Below are 27,942 nucleotides of genomic sequence, written 5' to 3'. Positions count from 1 at the left end.
TTAGCTGTAAGGATAACTTCTCCCCACAAAATCTGCGGTAATACGAAACTTATTAATAAATAATTCATCATATCCTTTAATGTCCGGTTTTTTCTTTTCGCAATTCCATTGGATTGAGGTGTGTAGGGGGCAGTAGTTTGATGGATAATTCCATATTTCAAACATATTTCTGCAAACGGAGATTCATATTCTCCACCCATATCACTTCAATCATTTTGATCTTTTTATTCAATTGATTCTCCACTTCATTCTTGTATTGTTTAAATGCTTCAATTGCTTCATTTTTACTATTAAGCAAATAAACATAACGATATCAAGTACAATTGATATTCGGCCAAAAATGCATATATTTACCCATTGTTGCCTCATGTTCTAATATTTTTAATCATCTTTTGAGTGTTAACTATATTACTTTATGCTTAATATTATATTTTAACTGTGTAGGAATAAAGCGGTATGAAGATGAAGAAATTTGGAGCAAAAAATTGAATAAAATACAGAAGAAAAAGAAAGGAAAATAAACGAATATAAAAAGGTGAAAAATGGGGAGGACACCCTTTGGTGTTTGTCCCCCCAATTTGAAGACAAACACATAGGATACAATTGGAATCAAATAGTTAAAGAAGGCAAAAACTTACCGGGCAACAAATTCCGTCACTGCTTCTAGCGCTAAGGCCAGCACCTCGCGTTGGCCAGGACCCTGCGTTGCTTGATTTTTCCTATTTCGTCCGGGACAAGGTTATTTCGGTCCTACATGGTTCCAACTCGTATAAAAGCAAGTCTAAACCTGATTTGGAGGATATATAACATACTTTGAAAGAGAATTGACATGGAGGAACACGCACCACGCTTGGAGGAGGCTTCTAACTAGTTTTTCTTCTCTTCTCTTCTTTTAGTTGCATAGTTTATTAGTTCTAAAGTTTTGGATGCTACATGAACGTTGTAGTTTGAATTGTTCTTATTATTTTATCATATTGGTTCATTTATTTAATCTTGCACTTAATTATTTGATTGCTTGATCACCAATTGAATATTATTTACGAATCTAGGATTGAACTCAGAAGAGGGAATTCTAGATTGCATATAAGATTGAGTAGAGAAAGATCTTGAACTCGAGCATCCGGAACAGATTTGTGGTTTGGATAGGAATATACCTAATCTCTTTGCTTGGTTATTATACGAAAATTATTAATGCGTTCTTGTTAATCCTAATTTCATAGGAATATAGATGTTAGATTAGCTTGAATAGGCAAGTAGTACTTTGGGAGAAGACTACGAGCAATTTTAACTATGTCAATCAATAAACCAGATAAATTAATTAGAAAATTTAAGTGAAAGACTCAACGGGATTGTTAGCTAACCCATAGCTCTAGAATATCAGCTCTCATTGAATTCGTCTCTAATATTCGCCAAATTGTTTCCTTTAATCTCTTAGTTTGGTACTCTAGATTAGTTGTAGTTAATAATCTTTAGAAAATCGCTTGAATAGATTAATTGTCTTAGTTTTATTTAGTTGATAGTTAATCACAAGTCCATATGGGTATGATATCTGGACTTACAATCCTATATTACTTGTCGATCACGTATACTTGCGTGTGCGTTTGGGAGCAACAAGTTTTTGGCGCCATTTCCGGGGACTTAGAAATTAACTATTTTACTAGATTAGATTTTTACTTTTTATATATTTAATTTTTTAATTTTAGTTTAGTGTAGTTTGTATTAGATGTTTTTTACATGGCATCTTTGAACGAAAAGTGTTAGGAAAGTAAGTATTCTTGTTTTTGTGATCCTTGTCCATATTGTAAAGGACCCCACTTGTGGCAATATTGTAAAAATATTCCCAGTACCGAGTTGTGTGCACCATCTTAATCCTGTACTATTTGTGATGGAAATTAAAATAATTGTCCTACGTGTTGTTATCCTACTCCAATCCCTTCTTATGTTGATTTTAATAATTCTTGTGAGTTTGACAGGAGTAATGAATTGGATGATATAGAACATGATGTTCGCATTTGATAAACACATGAAATTATTAGAGGATTGCTCTCGCTCTGCTCGCTCCCACCTGTCTTCTTCCCACTATAGTGCTGTGCGACTTTCCTTTTAATCGATCGTGAGGGGTAATTGAATGAAATTGTAATGGGTATGAATTGACGTAGATGCTTTTATTTTATTGGACCACTATCAATTCTTTATTCGTCGAACGTCAACCAGATCTTTACTTAAGTTGTTTTTTGTTGCTCTCTTTTGTTCCAACGAATGTCGTATCTTGCTTCTCTTGTGCCCTCTCTTTCTATCGCAGCCCCTTTCTTCTTTTTAACTCGAACTGTGGTACACGACCCTGCAGGGCCCAATCATACTCAAAAGAAGAGTTTGATCCTGGCTCAGAAGGAAGGTATGAAGTTAAGCGAATCTTACTATCTGAAGGAGCCTCCCGCCCCCAAAAGCGGAGACCGAAGAACCGCCAGTTTGTCGAGGACACGTCTGAAGAGGAGGCGGGCGCCCTCTAAGTTGACAGTGACCTCGTACGATCGTGTCGGGTGAGCAACAGCCTCGAAAGCAAGAAGCAAGGGCGCAGCAGCTACAACCTTCTTTTTTGATGTCAAAGACCAGAAGCTACGCGCAAATTCTCATTGGATCTCGGTTGTTCTTAACAGCGATGGCTATTCATTTAAGTCTTCGGGTAGCACCACTAGATCTTCAACAAGGTGGAAATTCTCGTACCAACCTTTAGTCAATAGGAGCCCTACTTCCCTCTTTCCGACCTCATCACTTCAATTCAAGGGCAAACCCATTTCCTAGTCACCGGGCTGAGCGCACGCAGTCGAAAGAGCGGCAAACTGGGATAAAGTTGAGCCAAAAGATCTCGATTCAAGATAAATTTTCCCGTTAGTCCATAAGGGTCGGACACCCATATTCCGGGACCATACAAGCAAATTTATATTTCTCATTCACAAATCCATCTTTGTTTATGCTACTAACTCTCAGTTTGCTCGAGAGACCTCGAGCGTAATATACGCTACCATCGGGTGGTTTTGCTAGAATAGGAAATAATGAGATCACTTACGGGGTGGAGATGATGGGGGTATGGAGGTTTCCGTGAGAAAATTACGAATGAGATGCAACACTTTATAGAAGGAAGAGCTGAACTAGAACAAGAGATCGACCAATTTGGCAAATCTATTTGCGACTTGGAGGCTCAATTGAGTGCAAAGGTTGATTCCCAACAATTTAGTGATGAGTTGTGTGAAGTTAAAAAAGATCTTCTAGGCCAAATTGAGGAGCTAAAATGAGAGTACCAATCACTAGACCTACGTTCTTGTGGATGATGTTGAGGTTGAGGAAGTATATATTATTGAGAATGTAAAATATAATGCAGTTTTGGAGTTGGGGCGTGTTGGTCCTCATTCTAAATATTTTTCTACATTATGTTTGGATGGAGACATGGAGATCGAGCCTTTGGAGAGATGTATAGATGAAGAACAAGACCCTTATATTCTAAAATTTACCACACCAAAAAGACAAAACAACATACCTCACTTAAAGGCCAAGAAGTTCAAGATGCGATATCTATTGCTTGGTTTCTTTATTTTTATACCACCGCTACAGGAACATGATAGAAAAATTGATGCAAAATTGGGGGCGCAATTCATATCCTCAAAGTGAAAGAAAAATTGATGAAAGTGATGACGTCGTTCCGCAATGTTAAATCAAGCGCTTGTTGGGAGGCAACCCAATTATATTTTTCTTTTTACTTTTGTTTATTTTTTAAATTGTGTTATCTTTGTAGTGTTATTTTTGTATTTTGTAGGAGTAGGAGCATGGAATCAAGGCCAATAGGCCTGTGAAAAATCGAGCAAGTGATTGGAACTAAGTGTGAACTACCTACACAAAGGACCATCCTTGGGAGAAGTCTGAGTATCCCATGAGCTGCTAATACTTCGGCCTTTGGCCTATCAGGGAGTGTCTTTTACCTTCTTGTTATTTATTGTATGCATTAAGGACATTGCACTATTTTAAGTGTGGGGTGAGGAGATTGTCTGAGTAATTTTTCGTGCTACCGTAGCTTAGTTCTAATATTCTTTCTTAGTGTAGTGATTTTTGAAGAAAAAAAAAATGAAAACAAAAAAAAACATTTAGAAACTTGGACTTTTTCCGACGATGGATTTGTGGACAGTTTTCTTGAGGGATTAAGGTCTAATAAAAAAAAAATCTAAAAATATTTTTTGTTTTAGTTAGTTTTCGTTAGATAATAATCCCCCTTGTTTTTTCTTTTTGCATCGGTTCTTCTCTAGGGGAAGTAACTTGAACCGGGTAATCTTTTTTTTTTTTTAGGATTAGATTTTTTTTAGGAGTAGAAAAAGAGGGAGAAGAAAAACCTTTGTGACTTGTTTGGTACTAGCATATTTAGGTATGATCTTGAGTAGTACTTTCCTTTGAGTGCGTGAGTAATGAATAAAATAGAGACTTTCTGACACCTAAGCTCATGGTTGTGACTCTGTATATAACTTATTCTTATTTTGTCGTTCGTTATGATCATGTCTGTCTTAGAGTAGAATTGATCCATCTTGATTGATACTTGTGCCATGTGGGGTGAGGATTCCTTACATATATTCCATGTTTTGCATCTTAGTCTAGAACTTGCCCTGCATGTTATTGAAGTGAAATAAAAGTGTTGCTCCGTTTAGAAGATGCTAATAGGCTTTCTTTGATATGTCTTGTGAAGTTTAGCCTTTTCAGATATTGTACCACTAGTTAGCCCTTTGAGCCTGTAGCCTTTTATTTGGAAGCCGTATTTTTGCCTTGATTCTTTTATTGAATCCCTTGTTTCTGCACCCTGCTTCCTTGAACACTATTGTGTAGACTATGATATTAATTGATAAATTTGAAGAAAAGGATGATTAAATGAAAAATGGTGACCAACAATAGCTGAATAGTGATGAAAAGTCCCTCTTGAAAAGACCGTGACATGAAAAAAAATTGCTTTTAAAAAATTGAAACGTTCTTGATATGAGGGAAATACTTGTGAAACAATTGATGAAGAGAGAACTGAAATATAAAGTGAAGAGCAGAAATTAATGGGTGATGAAATCTAAAAGTGCAAAGTGCTGAGGGAAGTATGAGTCACTATTATATAGTTCTCTTACCCGTCCCTTAGCCAACATTACAACCCATTAAAGTCCTATTTGATTCTATTCGAGCATACGTAATTAGTAGAAATGTACATAATAGGCAAGCTTATGGTTCTTTGTGCATACATGTGAATTTGTTTGTGAGTGCGAGAGTTGTTATTTGATGCTAAGTCCTTAAATTATGTTCATTCTTTGCTTTGAGTGCATGGACTATTTATTCTTGTGAGGACACTTGTTTCATGATAGATAGGAGATATTATTAGCTTCTTTGATAGAGTAGGTGAGCGAGCTTAAATTTGGTAAGTTAGAGTCCGTCTATGAGGTTAGGAGGTTAAACGTTTGTTGTTTGTTTATGACTTATATGTCTTGCACGATGATGAGGAGTTGTATATATGATAATTTGAGTTGCTATAGGGCCTAATTGTTAGTATCAACCGAAGTGGTGGTGTTTCTAGGCTTGATTTATTGATAGTGGTTCTAATGCTTACTCGAGGACGAGCAAGAGTTTAAGTGTGGGGTTGTGATATTCGGCCAAAAATGCATATATTTACCCATTGTTGCCTCATGTTCTACTAATTTTAACCGTGTTTTGAGTGTTAATTATATTACTTTATGCTTAATATTATATTTTAATTATGTCGGAATAAAGTGGTGTGAAGATGAAGAAATTTAGAGCAAACAATTGAATAAAACGCGAAAGAAAAAAAAGGAAAATAAACGAATATAAAAAGGAGAAAAATGGGGGGACACCCTTTGGTGTTTGTCCCCCCAATTTGAAGACAAGCATATAGGATACAATTGAAATCAATAGTTAAAGAAGGCAAAAACTTACCGGGCAACAAATTCCGTCACTGCTTCTAGCGCCAGGGCCAGCGCCTCGCGCTGGCCAGGACCCTGCGTTGCGTGATTTTTCCTATTTCGTCCAGGACAAGGTTATTTCGGTTCTACATGGTTCCAACTCGTATAAAAGCAAGTTTAAACCTAATTTGGAGGATATATAACATACTTTGAAAGAGAATTGACGTGGAAGAACACGCACCACGCTTGGAGGAGGCTTCTAACTAGTTTTTCTTCTCTTCTCTTCTTTTAGTTGCATAGTTTATTAGTTCTAAAGTTTTAGATGCTACATGAACGTTGTAGTTTGAATTGTTCTTATTATTTTATCATATTGGTTTATTTATTTAATCTTGCACTTAATTATTTGATTGCTTGATCACCAATTGAATACTATTTACGAATCTAGGATTGAACTCGGGAGAGGGAATTCTAGATTGAACATAAGATTGAGTAGAGAATGATCTTGAACTCAAGCATCCGGAACGGATTTGCGGTTAGGATAGGAATATACCTAATCTCCTTGCTTGGTTATTATACGGGAATTATTAATACGTTCTTGTTAATCCTAATTCCATAGGAATATAGATGTTAGGTTAGCTTGAATAGGCAACTAGTACTTTGGGAGAAGACTATGAGAAATATTAACCATGTCAATCAATAAGCCATATAAATTAATTAGACTATTTACGTGGAAGACTCAACGGGATTGTCAGCTAACCCATAACTCTAGAATATCAGCTCTCATTGAATTTGTCTCTAATATTCGCCAAATTATTTCCTTTAATCTCGTCAATAAAAGTTACAAATACTTTTTCCCAACTCGAGATGGTATCGACTTCATATCACAAATGGTAGTATGAATTAAGTCTAAAGAATTTGAATTCCTTTCAACAGACTTATAAGGATGTTTTTCAAACTTAAATTCAACACATATTTGACATTTTGATTTATTACACTCGAATTTAGGCAATACTTCTAAATTAATTAACTTCCACAAGGTTTTGTAGTTGACATGTCCTAAATGAATATGCCATAAATCATTTGACTCCAATAAATAAGAAGAAGCTGATAATTTATTCATACTGTCAACAACCACTACATTTAGTTTGAAGAGGCCCTATGTGAGGTAGCCCTTTCCAACATATATTTCATTCTTGCTTACAACAACTTTGTCATATACAAATACACATTTGAATCAATTCTTAACAAGTAAATAAGTTGAATCTAAATTCTTCCTAATAGTAGGAACATGAAGAACGTTGTTGAGCGTTAACACTTTGCCGGAAGTCATCTTCAGGAATATCTTCCCATAACCCTCAATCTTGGTTGCTGCAGTATTTCCCATGGAAAGCTCTTCTTTGGGACCAGCAGTAGAGTAAGTCGCAAATGCTTCTTTGACAGCACAAACATGTCGAGTGGGTCCAGAGTCAATCCACCACTCATTCAGATTTCCAACTAGGTTGCATTCCAAAAGCATTGCACACACATCATCGATGTCATCATTCTTCTCCACTATGTTGGCATGTCCTTTTTTTCTTATCCTTTTTCAGGAGATGACAATCAGGGTCTTTGTGACCAGCTTTTCCACAATTGTAGTAGTTGCCCTTGAATTTCTTTTTGTTCTGCTCCTTAGTCTTTCCAGAAGACCTCTTCATCTTCTTACTTTTTAGAACAGTCTTTTCAACAATATTAGCTCCCATAATCGTTGAATTTCCACGAGACTACTTCTCGGCTGTTTTGTTATCTTCCTCAATCTTGAGACGAATCACAAGAGTTTCCAACTTTATTTCTTTGGGCTTGTGCTTAAGATAGTTTTTTAAATCTGTCCACGAAGTGTGATGATCCGATAAGTCATCTTATGTTTTAGAACCTAATTCTACTCTTTGAAGCCTTAAATACCTCATTTTTAGCTTCCTCAATTTGCGTGCACAGTCCGGGTGTTTTTTCGAAAAGCTTTTATGTTAAAAACTAAGAAATATATGAAAATATTTGCCTTAAAATCTATTTAAGTTGACTTCGGTCAACATTTTAAGCAAATAGACCCGAATTCGTGTTTTGACGGTCCCGGTGGATCCGTATCGTGATTTGGGACTTTGGGCGTATGCCCGGAATCGAATTCAGAAGTCCCTAGCCCGAGTTATCGCACTTTGTTGGAATTTGAAAGTTAAAAGCTTAATGACTTTGAAATGTTTGACCAATGTTTGACTTTTTGGATATCGAGTCCGTACTTTAGTTCCGGAACCCAGTATTGGTCCAATAATATATTTATGACTTGTCTGTCAAATTTGGTGAGAAACAGAGTTGGTTTGACATGATTCGGACGTTCAGTTGTGGAAAGAGAAGTTTCAAAGTTTTCTTGAAAAATTCATTTGATTTGGTGTTCAATTCGTAATTTTAGGTGTTATTTTGGCGATTTGTTCATGCGAGGAAGTTCGTATGATGATTTTAGACTTATGTGCATGTTTGGTTTGGAGCCCCGAAGGCTAGGGTGAGTTTTGGATAGGCTACAGAGTGATTTGGACTTAGAAAACTCAGCTGGTTCTGCAATTTTGGGTGACTAATGTCTGATCTCGCAATTGCGAGATCAGTGTTCGCATTTGCGAACATTCCCCAATCCTGACAGGCTCGCATTTGCGAAGAGTACCTGGGTCAGCATGAGTTCGCATTTGCGATCAAGAGGTAGCAATTGCGTGGAGGCTTAGAGTTCGCATTTGCGAACAATACTTTGCATTTGCGAAGTGGGGCTGGGACAGGCTTGGTCGCACTTGCGATCAATTTGGTTGCAAATGCAGAAGATCAATGTTCGCAATTGCGAACAAGTCATCGCAATTGCGATGAAAGCAGAGATGTGAAGGTCTTCGCATTTGCGAACCCCATGTCGCAAATGCGACATCTGCAAGTGATCAAAATGGGACTTAGACGGGATTTTGGTTCATTCTCTCAAAATTTCAAAACAAGAAACCCTATAGGCGATTTTTCAAGGAACCTTTCTTCCCCAAATCATTGGTAAGTGATTCTAAACTAGTTTCTTTCAATATTTCACTACCTTTCCTAAGATTTCAACCAAAAATCTTATGTTTTCATGGTGAAAATTGGGGATTTTGAGAAGAATTAGGGATTTTTGTAAAATGGGGATTTAGACCTCAAATTGAGGTCGGATTCTAAAATAAATTACATAACGGGGCTCGTGAGTGAATGTGTGTTCATATTTTGTGACTTTTACCCGGTTCCGAGATGTGGGCCCGGGGAGGCTTTTGGGGCGATTTTCTAATTTCTTGCTTTATCTTTGATTTCACTAATTAGATTAGTTTCTTATAGTTGTATTTTATGGTATGTAATTGATTCTGGCTAGATTTGGGCCATTTGGAATCGGATATTCGTGGAAAAGACATTGTTACCGATTGATTGAGCTTGGTTCGAGGTAAGTGGCTTGCCTAACCTTGTGTGGGGGAAATCCCCTTAGGATTTGGTACTGTTGTGATATGTGAGTGCCATATACGTGAGGTAATGAGTACATACACGGGCTATTTGTTGTAAAATCCGATTTATTTTACTGAGTAGCAACCTGTTTTTCCTTTAATTTGAGTTATACCGTTTAAATGAGTATTAGTCTGTTTTCATTCTTAATTGAGCTATTCCAATATGTGTAGTTATCCTGTTTAGTCTAATATCGCATGTCTAAGTGCTTTAAGTACTTATTTGAACTCTGTGAAGTATGCCTAGTTGATTTCCTAATTTTCCTTGTTCCTTATCAGTATAACTGTAGAAATCTTGATATTACTATTGTATTTATCGGTTTGAGCTATGTGTTTACTTTTGAGACTACGAGGCGGTTCCTCGGGATTTCTCCCTGCATATTTACTTTTGAGACTACGAGGCGGTCCCTCGGGAGTTCTCCCTACCTATTTATTTTTGAGACTATGAGGCAGTTCCTCGGGAGTTCTCCCTGCACATTTACTTTTGAGACTACGAGGCGGTACCTCTTGAGTTCTCCCTGCACATTTACTTTTGAGACTACGAGACGGTACCCCGAGAGATATCCTTGCTTATTTACCTTGGGACTACGAGACGGTATCTCGGGAGATCCCCTGCTATTTACCGTGTGTTGTACTGTTGCTTTGTTGTGTTTCCTTTTGCGAAATTCTAGTCTCTTATTATACTGTATATTTTCCTGCCTTATTTATTATTTACCAGTAGGCCTGACCTCGTCACTACTCTGAAAGTACAAGACGGGGGGGGGGGTGAATTATTCATTTTTATATTTTTATAGCTACTAGTTGACTAGTTTTGTAGACTAGATGTAATAACCTGATAATAAGAAGAGCAGAAATGAAGTGCAGGAATTAAAGACACCCGAATTTTTATACTGGTTCGGATTCAATGTGAATCCTAGTCCAGTCCCCTTGGGTTGCAAGGGAGTTCTCTTTCAGTGAATGAGTTTCTGGAGTACAATCGTGAATGGTGTGGTTTACACCAATGGCTCAGTTTCTATGTCACTCCTTTCTTTTTGATACAATGCCTTACCAATATTTTTCTCTCTTTCTTCTCTAACTTGTTACACAACAGATCTAATAGAGCTACAATGTTTGTTTGCAGTAGAACAAAGAAAGGGTATTTGGTTCGATCAAAGTATATTTTTTTAGGCTTAAGGATGTGTATAAATACTTTGTAAGAGACCGTTGCTGAAGAGATTTGCCAACCCAAGAGATTTGATCCTTGGAAAGAGATTGATTCTTTCCAAGAATAAGGTTATTTGTCGTTGCTCTTCCTTGATGAAAGGACTTTAATAGCTTTCCTTTTACAGGTCTTGATAGTGCCGGATTTACTCCTTGATTTTTGGTCCTTCTAGTAATAGCAACTTGATTGATCATCTTGCAAGATCTTCGATACTTCTTTTCCGCTTCAATCAATCTCGGATTGATTTCTTTGTCTTTGATTGATTCGTTCAATCTTGGAAGCTTTCCTTGAGTTATTTTAATTGATTCCTCCAATCTTGGATGCTTTCCTTGAGTCCCTATACCAAGAGCAATCATATTATTTTCATAATTAAAACTAAAACCTAACGATCTCCCCCTTTTTGATGATGTTAAAATAATATATGTAAACATCAGTTGACTTCCCTGTATTTTACTCCCCCTCAATGAGTGCAGTTGACTTTGCTTTTGAGACTACTTCCTTTAGTCGACTTCTTTTGCAGGATCTATGACTCCCCCTCAAGAGGTGCCACGTGTACCTCTAGTCGACTTCCCTGCATGTACCTACACGACTATATATGTCCTTTATCCCCTTTTTTGGCATCAGCATAACAACAGATAACAACGTACTATATACTAAAACATGATTTATAGCATGATATGCTTGCAGAGTTATGGCAAAACAAAACAAAACATCATCCAACGACTGGTTATCCAGCCCAAAACAGCAAATCAAAAAATATTGTCTAAAACTTCCACATTACAGACGCAAGAAATAGGTAAGAGTGTTGCAAATCGCCTCCTTCAGTTGATCAAAGTTGGCACTGGCTAAGACAGTCACTCCATCAAGCCTGTTGTGTACCTCCTTGAATGCCTTGACTGCGTTTTCCCTAACTTTGAGAACTGCAACTCTTATCTTTGACACATCAGACCCTGTTTCTTTAGAGATTGCATGAATGCCTCCAACAGTGGACTGGGTAGCAGCAAGAAGATCTTTGATGGTGGACAGCTGATTGTCAATGGCAGCAAGTTTTTTAACAAGGTCAGAGTCACTAGGACTATGATGGGAAACAGAGGGTTTGGATTTTGATTCAGGTTGAACAAGTTTGACCTCACCTTCTTGCTTCTTAACCCATGAGCCCTTCACACACACATACCCCACTCGCAAACGCTCTAGAATTGTAAGATTTTGAAACAGAGATGAATGGATATTCAGAGATGGAGATATTATGAGCTTCCAGAATGTGAGTGATGGCCATGCCATAGGGCAGACTAGTGGGATCATCAGCACTTTCAATCATAAAATTGATGACCCAGGAGGATAATTTGATCTTGAGTTTTGTCACAAGGAAATAGACAAGAAAAGTATCTCTTTGAGAGAAGGTTGAGAAAGAACCAATACGAGGAATCAGAGTAGTTGCAACAATGTGAGCTAAAACAAGAGTTTCAAAACTAACATCATTAGACCTAACTGGTTTGGGAGAGATTCAAATAGACACTCGGCAATCACCATTTTGCTTGATCAAAAGAGATTCAAAATCATCAGGTCAGGAATTTTTAAAAAGCATGGGAAAACCAGAACACTTACATTGGAAAATTGAGTCAAACATGGCACAATAAAGAACAATGCGCTTCCCTAACACTAAGGATTCCAACTTGTCAGACTTACTAGAGCGAATATTTGCATAAAACATTTTCACTAGGGATTCATAAACTTTAGGAAGGGGAACAAAAAAGAATTTTGACCAGCCTTAATAGATGAACAGATCTTTTACCTTACAATTTAGGGCTTCCATGTCATCAAGGTTGACTACCCTCCTATGAGAAATTGGCTTGTCTTTCAAAGCGATGAAAAAATCCCTGTTTGGAAAATTCCAGAAATTTAGGTCAGACTCTAAAGAGCTGGAGAGATCTATTTTTGACTTTTTTGGAGTAAAGGATTCAGGGGGTTCTTCCATAGGTCTTTTTCCCAAGGCTTTTTCTCCTAAAATATGAGAATGATCTGAGAGGTCCGCCTGAGAGAAGGCAAAGCCTTCTAAATGGTATCTACTTGTTTTGGATGCTGAGAAGGGGGTTTTGCTCTGGAGCGAGTACTCTTCCTGGTAGAGGCAGAGGGATATTTGGAGTGTTTTTGGCCATGGAAAAACTTTGGTTGAGGAAAGTTTTTGGAGAGGGTTTCTAGGCGATAGAGACAATGGAGATTAAAAAGGGGTTTCAGGTATTAAAAGAAGGGTTTCTGACGGTTGAGTACAAAAAAGGAAGGGGTGTCAGTGATCAGACGTGATGATTGGTTTTCCTTCTTTGAACTCTACAACTGATGTGAAAAGAGAGGAAAAGAGAGGGAATTCAGAGGCGCAATTAATGATTAAAAAATGAGCATTAGCCATATAGTAACACATAAGTCCTAATATTAATGATTAATGCAAATAATATCAAGTAATTCTCTTAAAAAGCATAATCTATCCTCTAGTAAATGCTTAGTAAAAAAATCCGCTAATTGATTAATTGTTCCAACAAAAGATAGTTCTATATTTCCCTTAAGGACACGATCTTTAATAAAATGATACTTGATGTCTATATGCTTTGCCCTAGAATGATGCAGAGGATTTTTTGAAAGACATATAGCACTAGAGTTATCACATAAAATTGGTATAGGTTTAAAGAATAATTCATAGTCACCCAATTGATGAGACATCCATAGTAATTGTGCACAACATTGTCCAATGGCGATATACTCAGGCTCAGTTATGGATAATGCGACTGATCCTTGATTTTTACTGTTCCAAGATATCAGTACCTTTCCAAGTAGTTGGTATGTTTCACTGGTACTTTTTCTGTCTTCTTTATCACCTGCAAGATCAACATCTGAAAAACCTTCTAGTTTAAAATTGTTAGAGCGTGGATACCACAATCTATGAGAGACAGTTCCAATAAGATATCGAATAATTCTCTTTACTGCAGTCAGATGTGATTCTTTAGGAGCTGACTGAAACCTGACACATTTACAGACACTAAACATAATATCTGGTCGACTAGCAGTTAGATAAAAAAGTGAGCCAATCATTCCACGATACTTAGTTTCATCAACAGGATTTCCTTGTTCATCTTTGTCAAGACTAGTTGAAGGACTCATTGGTGTGCCAATAACTTTAGCATTGCTCATACCGAACTTTTGAATTAACTCCTTTGTATATTTTGTCTGACATATGAACGTTCCTTCTTCAGATTGTTGAATTTGAAGTCCAAGAAAGAACGTTAGCTCCCTCATCATACTCATTTCAAACTCGCTTTGCATAAGATTTGAAAATTCCTTGCACAAAAGAGGATTAGCACTACCAAAAATAATATCATCAACGAAAACTTGAATAATGAGATTATCTTCTGATGATCTTTTAATAAATATGGGTAGTATCTACTTTACCTCTTGTAAATCCGTGATTAATAAGAAATGAGCTAAGTCTTTCGTACCGTACTCGTGGAGCTTGTTTCAGTCCATACAGCGCTTTGTTCAGTTTGTACACATGGTAGGGAAACTTTGAATCTTCAAATCCAGGAGGTTGTTTCACGTATACCTCCTCTTCAATGAAACCATTCAAAAAGGCACTTTTAACATCCATCTGGAACAACCTGAATCTTTTAAAGGATGCATATGCAATAAGAATTCGTATAGATTCCAGTTGAGCTACTGGAGCAAAGGTTTTATCATAGTCGACTCCTTCTTGTTGAGAGTATCCTTGAGCAACTAATCTGTCTTTGTTTCTCACAACGTTTCCATCCTCATTCAGCTTATTTTTGAAGACCCATTTTGTTCCAATTACGGGAGCATTTTCAGGCTTAGGCATCAGTTTCCATACTTGATTTTGTCAAATTGATCTAGCTCTTCCTGCATTGCTTGCAGCCAGCTTGAATCTTTCAAAGCTTCCTCTATTTGCTTTGGCTCAATCTGGGAAATCAGTGCTATGTTAGCTTTCTTCTTGAGAGCTCCCCTGGTTTTCATTCCTTCGCTTGGATCCCCTATGATGAACTTTTGAGGATATTCCGGTTCACTTCTCCATTCATTTGGACGAACTGTATGAGTAGTTAACTCCTCTGGAGGTTTTGATTGACTATTGCTAATCTCATTAGTTGACCCTACTACACTGTCAGGTTTATTAGTCGACTCTTGAGATTTGCTTGTCTCCTGAATTACCTGTGTTTGATCTTCATCACCTGCAGTAATTTCTTTCTCGACCAAAGTGTTATTCTCATCAAAGATAACATGTATTGACTCTTCTACACACAATGTGCGTTTATTATAAACTGTAAAAGATCTACTATTCAATGAATAACCAAGAAAAATACCTTCGTCACTTCTTGGATCGAATTTTCCAAGGTTGTCCTTACTATTATTATGAATGAAACACTTGCTTCCAAAAGGATGAAAGTAATTTATATTGGGTCGTTTACCTTTCCATAGTTCATAAGGAGTCTTCCTCAGGATGGGTCTTATGAGACATCGATTGAGGATGTGACAAGCTGTACTTACTCCTTCTGCCCAGAAGTGACTTGGTAGTGAATATTCTAGTATCATAGTTCTTGCCATATCCTATAAAGTCCTATTTTTCCTTTCAACAACTCCATTTTGTTGGGGTGACCTTGGAGCAGAGAAGTTGTGAGTGTATCCTTGATCGTTGCAAAAATCTTCAAATGCTCTGCTTTCAAATTCTCCTCCGTGATCACTTTGAATAGTTGTAATAAGATATCCCTTTTCTCTTTTGACCTTTTTACAAAAGATCTCGAAATTTTTCAAAGCTTCATCTTTGTGAGATAGAAAAATCACCCAAGTAAAACATGAGTAATCATCAACAATAACAAATGCATATCGTTTTCCTCCTATGCTAGCAGTTCTAGTAGGTCCAAATAAGTCCATATGAAGCAATTGCAAGGGTTTTGAAGTGGATACAATATCTTTGTTTTTGAAAGAATTTCTAGTTTGTTTACCAATCTGACATGCATCACATACATGATTTCTAGAAAAATTGAGTTTGGGTAAACCAATAATTAAATCATGCTTGGAAAGGTTTTTTATCAAATGCATGCTTGCATGACCAAGTTTCTTATGCCATAACCATGGATCATCAAATATGGATGTTAAGCAAATATGACCATCTATATTTTCAAGACCATCAAGAATATAGACATTTCCATACCTTTTACCCGGGAGGATTATTTTACCTGTCTCATCTTCAATAGCACAACTTGTTTTCTTGAACTTTACTTCATAACCTGAGTCGCATAGCTGACTTATACTCAGAAGGTTGTAGTTAAGTCTGTCAACAAAATAAACTTCAGTGATATCACAGTTATTATTGAAAGGAACTGTTCCGGTACCGACTATCTTTTCTTTTGAGTCATCGTCAAATTTGACATTTCCTCTATCTATTTTTGTAACTTCTTTAAATAGATTTTTATCACCTGTCATGTGACTGGAACACGTACTATAAAAGAACCATTTTTCTTTGCGACTCCTTCTGTGGTGTTCCTGCAAAACATAATTATCACTTCCTTTTAGGTACCCAAGCTTGCTTGGGTCCTTGTTGGTTAGTATTACTAGATTCATGATTGTCTTTGGGTTTTCAAATCCATCCTGAGACATTTGACTTACGAAATCGACAAAAAGAATATTTGTGTCTATTTTTATTACAGTAGTGACACGTAGAACTTGATCCATTTTTGGTTCTCCAATTTGTGTCGGTACTAGTGGACTCTGTTTTGTCTAGTCCTTTTCCATTTGACTTGTAAGTTGCCTAGTTCGACTTTACAAAACTATGACTGGTGGATTTGCTCATGCCATTGAATTACATTTGCAATTCATCAACTTCATCTTGAAGTACTTCTTTTTCAATTTCGCATACTTCAAGCTTGAGTTTCCAGTCTTTTATTTCTCTGTTGAGTCTCTTTATTTAATTTATCATCTTTTGAGATTCTTCCAAACTAAGGTCAAGAATATCCTGCAATTCATTACATCTTTCACAGTAAAAAGGTGTTACCTCACTTGTTTCACCTCGTGCCATGAAACAATTCTCGTTGTCATCTTTGCAATCATCATCTGAGATGTCCTCGTCTGTCGAGCACCCTGAGAGCTTGTTCATGTTATTTTCCAAAATTGTCATGAAGCATAGATTTTCTATTTCTTCATGTTCAAAACTGTCTTCATCACTCCAGCTTCCAAATGATTTGTTCTTGTTAAACCCTCTGGAGACCTTTCTTTTAAGCTCAGGACATTCAGCTTGAACATGCCCAAATCTTCCACATTCATAGCATTTGCCATCATTTTTGTCTTGTTCATTGTATTGCCTAGTTCGCCTGGGTGGTATTCTGCCTCTTTTTGTATTCCTGTATCTCCTCATTAAACCATCCATGTTCCTTGATACCATGGCAATTTCTTCTTGAAGAGCTTCAGGGTCGTCATCAATATCATTGTATGTTCTTTCAGTTGTAGCCTTGAAAGCAACTGTTTTCTTCTTCTCTTCTTGATTTATTTTCTTGAGATGAGTTTTCTCGAAAGCTATAAGTTCTTCTCGAAGTTCATCATATGATAATTTGTTCAAATCCTGTGACTCAAGAGTAACTACCTATGTCTGCCAAGTAGTGGGCAGACTTCTCAGAATTTTCCTAACTTGATCACCACTTGAGTAGGGTTTGCCAAAAGATTTTAGATCACTGATGATTTTGCTAAATCTGGCAAATATTTCTTCAATAGATTCACCTTCTTTCATCTGGAAAAGTTCGTAGTCATGAACCAACATGTTGATATGGGTTTCTTTCACTTTACCGGTTCCTTCATAAGCGACTTCAAGTTTATCCCACATCTCTTTGGTTGTATCACAACTGGAGATTTTCTCATATTCCTCACCACTTATAGCATTATAAAGCAGATTCCTTGCTTTAGCATTAACTTGCACAACCTCCATTTGTTCATCAGTATATTCAACTATATCTTCAGGATCAACGGGTGGTTGAGCAGTAGCCGGTAGTGGGTAATTCCCCTTTTTGATAACTCTCCAAACCTTGACATCATAAGATTTTGCACATATTTCCATACGCACCTTTCAGTGAGAGAAATGTTGTCCATTAAAGTATGGTGGCCTCACTTGCGATGTTCCTTCCTAAAAGAGTGCTCCGACAATAACTTGATTTGCCATGATCTTTTCTCACAAGCTGTTAAGCAAAATAAAAAGTGTAAGACTTGATCTAATACCAATTGAAAGTACAAAAAGGGGGTGACTAGTTTTCTAATTAGTCGACTAGATGTAATAACCAGATAATAAGAAGAGCAGAAGTTAAGATGCAGAAATAAAGTGCAGGAATTAAAGACACCAGAATTTTTATACTGGTTCAGATTCAATTTGAATCCTAGTCCAGTCTCCTTGGGTTGCAAGGGAGTTCTATTTCAATGAATGAATTTCTGGAGTACGATCGTGAATAGTGTGGTTTACACCAATGGCTCAGTTTCTATGTCACTCGTTTCTTTTTGATACAATGCCTCACCAGTATTTTTCTCTCTTTCTTCTCTAACTTGTTACACAGCAGATCTAATAGAGCTACAATGTTTGTTTGCAGTAGAACAAAGAGAGGGTATTGGGTTCGATTAAAGTATATTTTTCTAAGGCTTAAGGATGTGTATAAATACTTTGTAAGAGGCCGTTGCTGAAGAGATTTGCCAACCCAAGAGATTTGATCCTTGGAAAGAGATTGATTCTTTCCAAGAATAAGGTTATTTGTCGTTGCTCATCCTTGATGAAAGGACTTTAATAGCTTTCCTTTTACAGGTCTTGATAGCGCTAGATTTACTCCTTGATTTTTGGTCCTTTCAGTAATAGCAACTTGATCATCTTGCAAGATCTTCGATACTTCTTTTCCGCTTTAATCAATCCCGGATTTATTTCCTTGTCTTTGATTGATCCTTAAATGCTTTCCTTGAGTTCCTTTAATTGATTCCTCCAATCTTGGTTGCTTTCCTTGAGTCCCTATACCAAGAGAAATTATATTATTTTCATCATTAAAACTAAAACCTAACATACTCGACCGAGGTTAGGCTTGGCACTTACTGGGTACCGTTGTGGTGTACTCATGCTACTCTTCTGCACATATTTTGTGTGCAGATCTAGGTACTTCTTATCAGCCCCACTATTAGCTGAGAGTGCTTGTTGATATAAGGAGACTTCAAGGTACACCTGCCGCATCCACAGACCTCGGAGTCCCCTTCTATTCTCTTATGTGTCATTTATCTTCCGTACTTCATTTATTAGACTCTGGTGTATAGAGATACTAGTTTTCTTCTGTAGCTTATGACGTATGATGTTTCAAAGTTTTGGAAATACTGTCTATTACTGGAGTGATGGCTATTGGACATGCCAAGCGGCATTGTTACCAGTTATTTAGTTACATGTTGCAGTTAGTTGTTAAGTTTTACTTCCATTTTGTTATTTTCGCATTTTGTTAGGCTTACCTAGTCGTAGAGACTAGGTGTCATCACGACATCTTTCGGAGGGAGAATTAGGTTGTGACAAGTTGGTATCAGAGCATCTAGGTTCGTAGGTGTCGTGAGTCACAATCCGGTCTATTAGAGTCTCGCGGATCGGTACAGAGACGTTTGTACTTATCTTTGGGAGTCTATGGAACTGTTAGGAAAAATTACGCTCATTGATTCCCTGTCGTGCAAAACTTTTTGACATCAAAAATTCTAAACTTCTGTATTTTATTCTCTCACAGATGGTGAGGACACATACAGGCGGATCTGATGACCAGGCACCCGCGCCCCCTGCTAGAGCCGCGAGCGGTCAGTGCCGGGGTAGAAGCTGAGGACTTTCACGCGGTGCAGCCAGAGCACCCGCATGAGCTGCCACAAAAGAGCCCCCAGTAGCTCCAGCTGGAGGGCAGACACCTGAGATACCTGTTGCTGCACCAGCCCTCCAGGAGACTCTAGCCCAGTTTCTGAGCATGTTCAGCACCTTAGCTCAGGCTGGATTGATTCCACTTGCTCCTGACACATCTCAGGCCGGGGGAGGAGCACAGACTCCCATCGCCGGTACTCTAGAGCAGTGGGTTCAGGTCGACCAGGTTTCGGAGATTATACCAATACAGCAGTAGCTCTAGCTCAGCCCGAGGATAGGGCAACAGTTTCTGAGGCGGAGCAGCTTAGACTTGAGAGGTAAAAGAAGTACCACCCTCCTACCTTCAGTGGATTGGCGTTAGAGGATGCCCAGGGTTTTCTGGAGGAATTTCACCGTATTCTCCGTACTATGGGTGTAGTGGAGTCGAGTGAGGTTTCTTTTACTACATTCCAGCTTAGAGGAGCAGCTTATTAGTGGTGGCGTGCTTATGAGTTGAGTAGTCCTGCTGAGGCAGCTTCACTTACATGGACTCAGTTCTCGGACATGTTTTTGAGAGAGTATGTCCCTTAGAGCCTCAGGGATGCATGGCGCGCAGAGTTTGAGCAGCTGCGCCAGGATTCTATGACTGTATCAGAGTATGCAGTTCATTTAAGTGTATTGGCCCGACATGCACCATGCTTGGTTGCCACAATTCGAGAGAGGGTTCAACGGTTTATTGAGAGACTCCACCCCAATATCAGGCTAAACATGGCCCGAGAGATGGATATTTCTTACCAGCAGGTTATGAGTATTGCTAGGAAATTATAGGGCATGCTCGCTCGGGATAGAGAGGAGAGGGAGGCCAAGAGGTCACAAGAGTCTGGCACTTACGTAGGTACTCGTTCCCTAGTTGCAGTTCGCCATGGTAAGGGTTATGTGAGTCGCCCGTTCATTCAGCTCTTCCAGTCGCCAGTGGTATTTTGGCCCCTTCTAGGCCCCAGGAGCCTTATTATGCACTGCCAGTGTCTAGTGTGCCTCCTGCACGGGGTGCTTTTAGCGGTCAGTCCAGCAGACCTGGCCCAAGCCAGTCACAGCAGCCACACTCTCCGAGAGCTTGTTTTGAGTATGGCGACACTCGCCATATGGTGAGTGATTGCCCCAGACTTAGGAGGGGTGCACCTCCACAGACTTCTCAGCTACCGCGTGCAGTCCAGCAGACCTGGCCCAAGCCAGTCACAGCAGCCACACTCTCCGAGAGCTTGTTTTGAGTATGGCGACACTCGCCATATGGTGAGTGATTGCCCCAGACTTAGGAGGGGTGCACCTCCACAGACTTCTCAGCTACCGCGTGCTCCATGGGTCCTCAGTCTATGATTCCAGCACCAGCTACCGCCCCACCTGCTCAGCCAGCTTGAGGTGGAGGTCGGGGAGGTCGAGGTCGCCCTAAAGGGGGGAGTCCAAGCCAGATATTATGCTCTTCCGGCTCGTACAGAGGCAGTTGCTTCTGACTCTGTCATTACTGGTATTGTTCTAGTCTGTCATAGAGATGCGCCGGTCTTATTTGATCCAGGCTCTACATATTCCTATGTGTCCTCTTATTTTGCCTTGTATTTGGGCATATCTCGGGATTCCTTGAGTTCCCCTGTTTATGTGTCTACTCCTGTGGGAGATTCTCTTGTTGTGGACCGCGTGTATCAGTCGTGTTTGATTGCTCTTAGTGGTTTTGAGACCAAAGCCAATTTATTATTGCTCAGTATGGTAGACTTTGATGTTATTTTGGGGATGGACTGGTTGTCGCCCCATTATGCTATTCTTGATTGTCACGCTAAGACCGTTACGCTGGCTATGCCAGGATTATCGCGATTAGAGTGGAGAGGTACCTTAGAGTATACTCCCAGTAGAGTTATTTCATTTCTTAAAGCTCAACGAATAGTTGAGAAGGGATGTGAAGCGTATCTAGCTTATGTGAGAGATGCAAGTATTGTTACCCCTGCAGTTGAGTCGGTCCCAGTAGTGAGGGATTTTCCATATGTATTTCCAGCTGATCTACCGGGCATGCCGCCCGATAGAGATATTGATTTTGGCATTGATTTGTTGCCGAGCACTCAACCCATCTCTATTCCTCCGTATCGTATGGCTCCTCCTGAGTTGAAGGAATTGAAGGAGCAGTTACAGGAGTTGCTTAATAAGGGCTTCGTTCAGCCTAGTATGTCACCTTGGGGTGCTCCTGTCTTGTTTGTGGAGAAAAAGGATGGTTCTATGCATATGTGCATTGATTATCGCCAGTTGAACTAAGTTACAGTGAAGAACATGTATCCATTGCCTCATATTGATGACTTATTTGATCAGTTACAGGGTGCCAGAGTGTTCTCCAAGATTGACCTACGTTCAGGCTATCATCAGTTGAAGATTCGAGAACCAGATATCCCAAAGACTTCTTTCAGGACTCGGTATGGTCACTACGAGTTCTTTGTGATGTCCTTTGGGTTGACCAATGCCCCAACAGCTTTTATGCACTTGATGCACAGTGTGCTCCGGCCCTATCTTGACTCTTTCGTCATTGTGCTTATATACGACATTCTGGTGTACTCTCGGACTCGGGAGGATCATGAGCAGAACCTGAGGACTGTGCTTCAAACCTTGAGAGAAAAGAAATTATATGCAAAACTTTCAAAGTATAAGTTTTGGCGAGACTCAGTGGCATTCTTAGGTCATGTAGTATCGAGTGATGGGATCAAGGTGGATTCGAAGAAGGTGGAAACAGTGCAGAGTTGGCCTAGACCGTCCTCAGCTACGGAGATCCGGAGTTTTCTTGGTTTGGCTGGGTATTACCGTCGATTTGTAGAGGGTTTCTCATCTATTGCAGCACCTATGACCAGGCTGACCCAGAAGGGTGCTCCGTTCAGGTGGACAAAGGAGTGTGAGGAAAGCTTTTAGAATCTCAATACGGCTTTGACTACATCCCTAGTATTGGTATTGCCTACAGGTTCGGGGTCTTATACTGTATATTATGATGCGTCGTGGCTCGATCTCGATGCGGTGTTGATGCAGGACGGTAGGGTGATTGCCTACGCGTCCAGACAGCTGAAGGTGCATGAGAAGAACTATCTTGTCCACAACCTTGAGTTAGCAGCTATTGTTCATGCCTTGAAAATTTGGCGGCACTATTTGTACGGTGTCCCTTGTGAGATTTACACCGATCATCGGAGTTTGCAGTATCTGTTCAAGCAAAAGGATCTTGACTTACGTTAGCGGAGGTGGTTGGAGCTACTTAAGGACTATGATATCACCATTTTGTACCATCCGGGGAAGGCCAATATGGTGGCCGATGCTTTAAGTCACCAGGCGGAGAGTTTGGGGAGTTTAGCATATCTACCAACAGTAGAGAGGCCATTGCCGTTGGATGTTCAGGCCTTAGCCAACCAGTTTGTTAGATTAGATATTTTTCAGCCGAGTCTAATATTGGCTTGTGTGGTCTCTTGGTTTTCTCTTTATGATCGTATTAGGGAGCGTCAGTATGATGACCCCCATCTGCTTGTCCTCAAGGACACGGTCTTGCACGGTGACGCTAAGGAGGTTACCATTGTGGATGATGGTGCATTGAGGATGTAGGACAGGCTATGTGTGCCCAATGTAGATGAGTTGCGTGAGTTGATTCTCCAGGAAGATCACAGCTCGCGGTACTCTATTCATCCGGGTGCCGCGAAGATGTATCAGGACTTCAGGCAGCATTACTGGTGGAGGAGGATAATGAAGGACATAGTGGAGTATGTAGCTCAATGTTTAAATTGCCAGCAGGTGAAGTATGAGCATCATCGGCCAAATGGGTTGCTTCAGAAGTTAGAGATTCCGGAGTAGAAATGGGAGCGGATCACTATGGATTTCGTTGTTGGGCTTCCAAGGACTCAGTGGAAGTTTGATGCAGTTTTGGTGATTGTGGATAGGCTAACCAAATTAGCTCATTTCATTCCTGTGATGACTACTATTCCTCCGAGCATGTGGCTCGAGTTTATATCTGCAAGATTGTTAGGATTCATGGCGTACCGGTATCTATCATCTCTGACTGGGGTACACAATTTACATCACGGTTTTGGAGGGCCGTACAGCATGAGTTGGGTACTCGAGTGGAGCTGAGCATAACATTTCACCCTCAGACGGACGGACAGTCCGAGCGCACTATTCAGATATAAGAGAATATGCTCCGTGTGTGTGTGATGGAGTTTGGAGGTTCGTGGGATCAGTTCTTGCCACTTGCGGAGTTCGCCTACAACAACAGTAATCAGTCGAGCATCCAGATGGCACCGTATGAGGTTCTGTATGGTAGGTGGTGTCGGTCTCCAGTGGGTTTGGTCAAATCGGGCGAGGCTAGATTATTGGGTACATACTTGGTTCAGGATGCCCTGGAGAAGGTTAAGGTGATTCAGGATCGACTTCGCTCAGCCCAGTCCAGACAGAAGAGTTATGCGGATCGGAAGGTTTGCGATGCAGCATTCATGGTTGGAGAGCGGGTCCTGCTCCGGTTGTTACCCATGAAGGGTTTTATGAGATTCGGAAAGAAGGGCAAGCTGAACCCGAGGTTTATTGGTCCCCCTGAGGTGTTGCAACGTGTTGGGGAGGTTGCTTATGAGCTTTCCTTGCCTCCCAGTCTTGCAGGGGTTCATCCAGTATTCCATGTTTCTATACTCCGGAAGTATCACGACGATGCGTCTCACGTGTTAGATTTCAGCTCTGTCCAGTTGAACAAGGAATTGACTTACGAGGAGGACCCGGTCGCTATTCTAGCCCGGCAGGTTCTTCAGTTGAGGTCGAAGAGTTATCTTTCAGTCTGAGTGCAGTGGAGAGGTCAGCCCATCGAGGAAGCTACTTGGGAGTCCGAGACGGACATGCAGAGTAGATATCCCCAATATTTCACCAGCCCAGGTACTTTTCTATGTCCGTTCGAGGACGAACGATTATTTTAGAGGTGGAGAATGTGATGATCCGATAGGTCATCTTATGTTTTAGAACATAATTATGCGCTTTGAAGCCTTAAATACCTCATTTTTAACTTCCTCGATTTGCGTACGCAGTCCGGGTGTTTATCCGAAAAGCTTTTTTGTTAACAACTGAGAAAAATATGAAATATTTTGCCTTAAAATCCATTAGAGCTGACTTCGGTCAACGGTTTGAGCAAACGGATCCGTATTCATATTTTGACGGTGTCAGTGGGTCCGTATCGTGATTTTGGACTTAGACGTATACCCGAAATCGAATTCGGAAGTCCCTAGCTCGAGTTATCGCACTTTGGTTGAATTTGAAAGTTAAAAGCTTAATGACTTTGAAATGTTTGACCAGTGTTTGACTTTTTGGATATCGGGTCTGTACTTTGGTTTCGGAACTCGGTATAGGTCCAATACTATATTTATGAATTGTCTGTCAAATTTGGTGAGAAACGGAGTTGGTTTGACGCGATTCGGACGTCCGGTTGTGAAAATAGAAGTTTTAAAGTTTTCTTAAAAATTTCATTTGATTTGGTGTTCAATTCGTAGTTCTTAGTGTTATTTTGGCGATTTGATCGTGCAACCAAGTTCGTATGATGATTTTAGACTTGTGTGCATGTTTGGTTTGGAGCCTCGAGGGCTCGGGTGAGTTTCGGATAGGCTACGGAGTGGTTTGGACTTAGAAAACTCAGTTGGTTCTGCAATTTTTGGTGACTGGTGTCTGATCTCGCAAGTGTTTGCATTTGCGAACATTCCCCAATCCTGACAGGCTCACATTTTCGAGCAAATTCTTCGCATTTGCGAAGAGTACCTGGGTCAGCATGAGTTCGCATTTGCGATCAAGAGGTCGCAATTGCGGGGAGGCCAGAGTTTGCATTTGCGAACAATACTTCGTATTTGCGAAGTGGGGCTGGGGCAGGCTTGGTCGCACTTGCGATCAATTTGGTCACAAATGTGGAAGATCAATGTTCGCAATTGCGATTAAAGCAGAGATGTGAAGGTCTTCGCATTTGCGATTGATTCTTCGCATTTGCATGGGTTCGCATTTGCGAACCCCAGGTGGCAAATGCAATACCTGCAACTGATCAAAATGGGACTTAGACAAGATTTTGGTTCATTCTCTAAAAATTTCAAAAAAAGAAACCCTATAGGCGATTTTTCAAGGAACCTTTCTTCCCCAAATCATTGGTAAGTGATTCTAAACTAGTTTCTTTCAATCTTTCACTATCTTTACTAAGATTTCAACCAAAAATCTTGTGTTTTCATGATGAAAATTAGGGTTTTTGGTAGAATTAGGGATTTTTGCAAAATGGAGTTTTAGACCTCAAATTGAGGTCGGATTCCAAAATAAATTACATAACTGGGCTCGTGAGTGAATGGGTGTTCATATTTTGTGACTTTTACCCGATTTCGAGACATGGGCTCGAGGAGGCTTTTTAGGCGATTTTCTAATTTCGCGTTTTAGCTTTGATTTCATTAATTAGATTAGTTTCTTATTGTTATATTTATGGTATGTAATTGATTCTAGCTAGATTTGGACCATTCAGAGTCGGATATTTGAGGAAAAGGCATTGTTACCGATTGATTGAGCTTGGTTCGAGGTAAGTGGCTTACCTAACCTTGTGTGGGGGAAATTCCCTTAGGATTTGGTACTGCTGTGATATGTGAGCGCGGTGTACGTGAGGTGACGAGTACGTACACGGGCTATTTGTTGTAAAACTCGATTTATGTTACTGAGTAGCAACTTGTTTTCCCTTTAGTCTGAGTTATACCGTTTAAATGAGTATTAGTCTATTTTCATTCTTAATTGAGTTATTCCAATATGTGTAGTTATCCTGTTTAATCTAATATCGCATGTCTACATGCTGTAACTGCTTATTTGAACTCTGTGAAGATGCGTAGTTGATTTCCTTCTTTTCCTTGTTCCTTATCAATATAACTGTAGAAATCTTGTTGTTACTGTTGTATTTATCGGTTTGAGCTGTGTGTTTACTTTTGAGACTACGAGGCGGTTTCTCGGGATTTCTCCCTGCATATTTACTTTTGAGACTACGAGGCGGTCCCTCGGGAGTTCTCCCTGCATATTTACTTTTGAGACTACGAGGCGGTTCCTCGGGAGTTGTTCTCCTTGCACATTTATTTTTGAGACTACGAGGCGGTACCTCGGGAGTTCTTCCTACACATTTACTTTTGAGACTACTAGGCGGTACCTCGGGAGATCTCTTTGCTTATTTACCTTGGGATTACGAGACGGTATCTCAGGAGATCTCCTGCTGTTTACCCGTGTGTTGTACTGTTGCTTTGTTGTGTTTCCTTTTGCGAAATTCTAGTCTCTTATTATACTGTATATTCTCCTGTCTTATTTAATATTTACCAGTGGGCCTGACCTAACCTCGTCACTACTCGACCGAGGTTAAGCTTGGCACTTACTGTGTACTATTGTGGTGTACTCATGCTACTCTTCTGCACATATTTTGTGTGTAGATCCAGGTATTTCCTATCAGCCCCGCTATTAGCTGAGAGTGCTTGTTGTTGTACGGAGACTTCAAGATACACATGCCGCGTCTGCAGACCTCGGAGTCCCCTTCTATTCTCTCCTGGGTCATTTACCTTCCGTACTTCTTTTATTAGACTTTGGTGTATAGAGATACTAGTTTCCTTCTGTAGCTTGTGACTTATGATGTTTCGGGTTTTGGGAATACTGTGTATTACTGGAGTGATGGCTATTGTACATGCCAGGCGGCATTGTTACCAGTTATTTAGTTACCTATTGCAGTTAGTTGTTAAGTTTTACTTTTATTTTGTTATTTTCGCATTTTGTTAGGCTTACCTAGTCATAGAGACTAGGTACCGTCAGGACGTCTTACGGAGGGAGAATTGGGTCATTACACGAAGGCGGCAATTTTTCAATCATTGCAAACACTTGAAATGCTTCATTTACTACCATACCTTCATCAATAAGGTCGTGAAAAATGAGTTGAAGATCTTGAACTTGGGTTCCAACAATTTTGCTGTCTATCATTTTATAGTCTAGAAACTTGGCAACCACAAACTTTTTCAAGCATGCATCTTCAGTCTTGTATTTCTTCTTAAGTGCATCCCATAATTCTTTCGAAGTTTTCATAGCACTGTAGACATTGTACAAGTCATCTTCCAAAGTACTTAGGATGTAGCCTTTGTAAAGAAAGTCTGTCTATTTCGACGCATCAACAATCATAAACTTCTCATTATCCGGCATGTCGGCGGCAGGCACTGGAGGGTCTTCATTGGTGAACTTCTGTATACCAAGCGTGGTAAGCCAGAAAAACACCCTTTCTTGCCATCCTTTGAAGTTGGCTCCAGAAAATTTCTTCGGTTTCTCGGCCGGTGGCACAACAGTTCGGCTTGACGAGGCTATCGTCGTTGCCAAAACAGTCGCAGAAGGATGTCCATTATCAATTGCCAT

At 39.7% G+C, this 27,942-nt stretch overlaps 1 pseudogene; it reads right to left on the bottom strand.

Moving 5' to 3' along the window:
- On the bottom strand, nt 1-27,942 carry LOC142169770 (uncharacterized; annotated as a pseudogene).

Source organism: Nicotiana tabacum, chromosome 15, assembly GCF_000715075.1.
Source record: "Nicotiana tabacum cultivar K326 chromosome 15, ASM71507v2, whole genome shotgun sequence".
Classification (NCBI taxonomy): Eukaryota; Viridiplantae; Streptophyta; class Magnoliopsida; order Solanales; family Solanaceae; genus Nicotiana; species Nicotiana tabacum.
The sequence above is the reverse complement of the archived record's forward strand: the minus strand, read 5'-3'. Positions and strand labels throughout refer to the sequence as shown.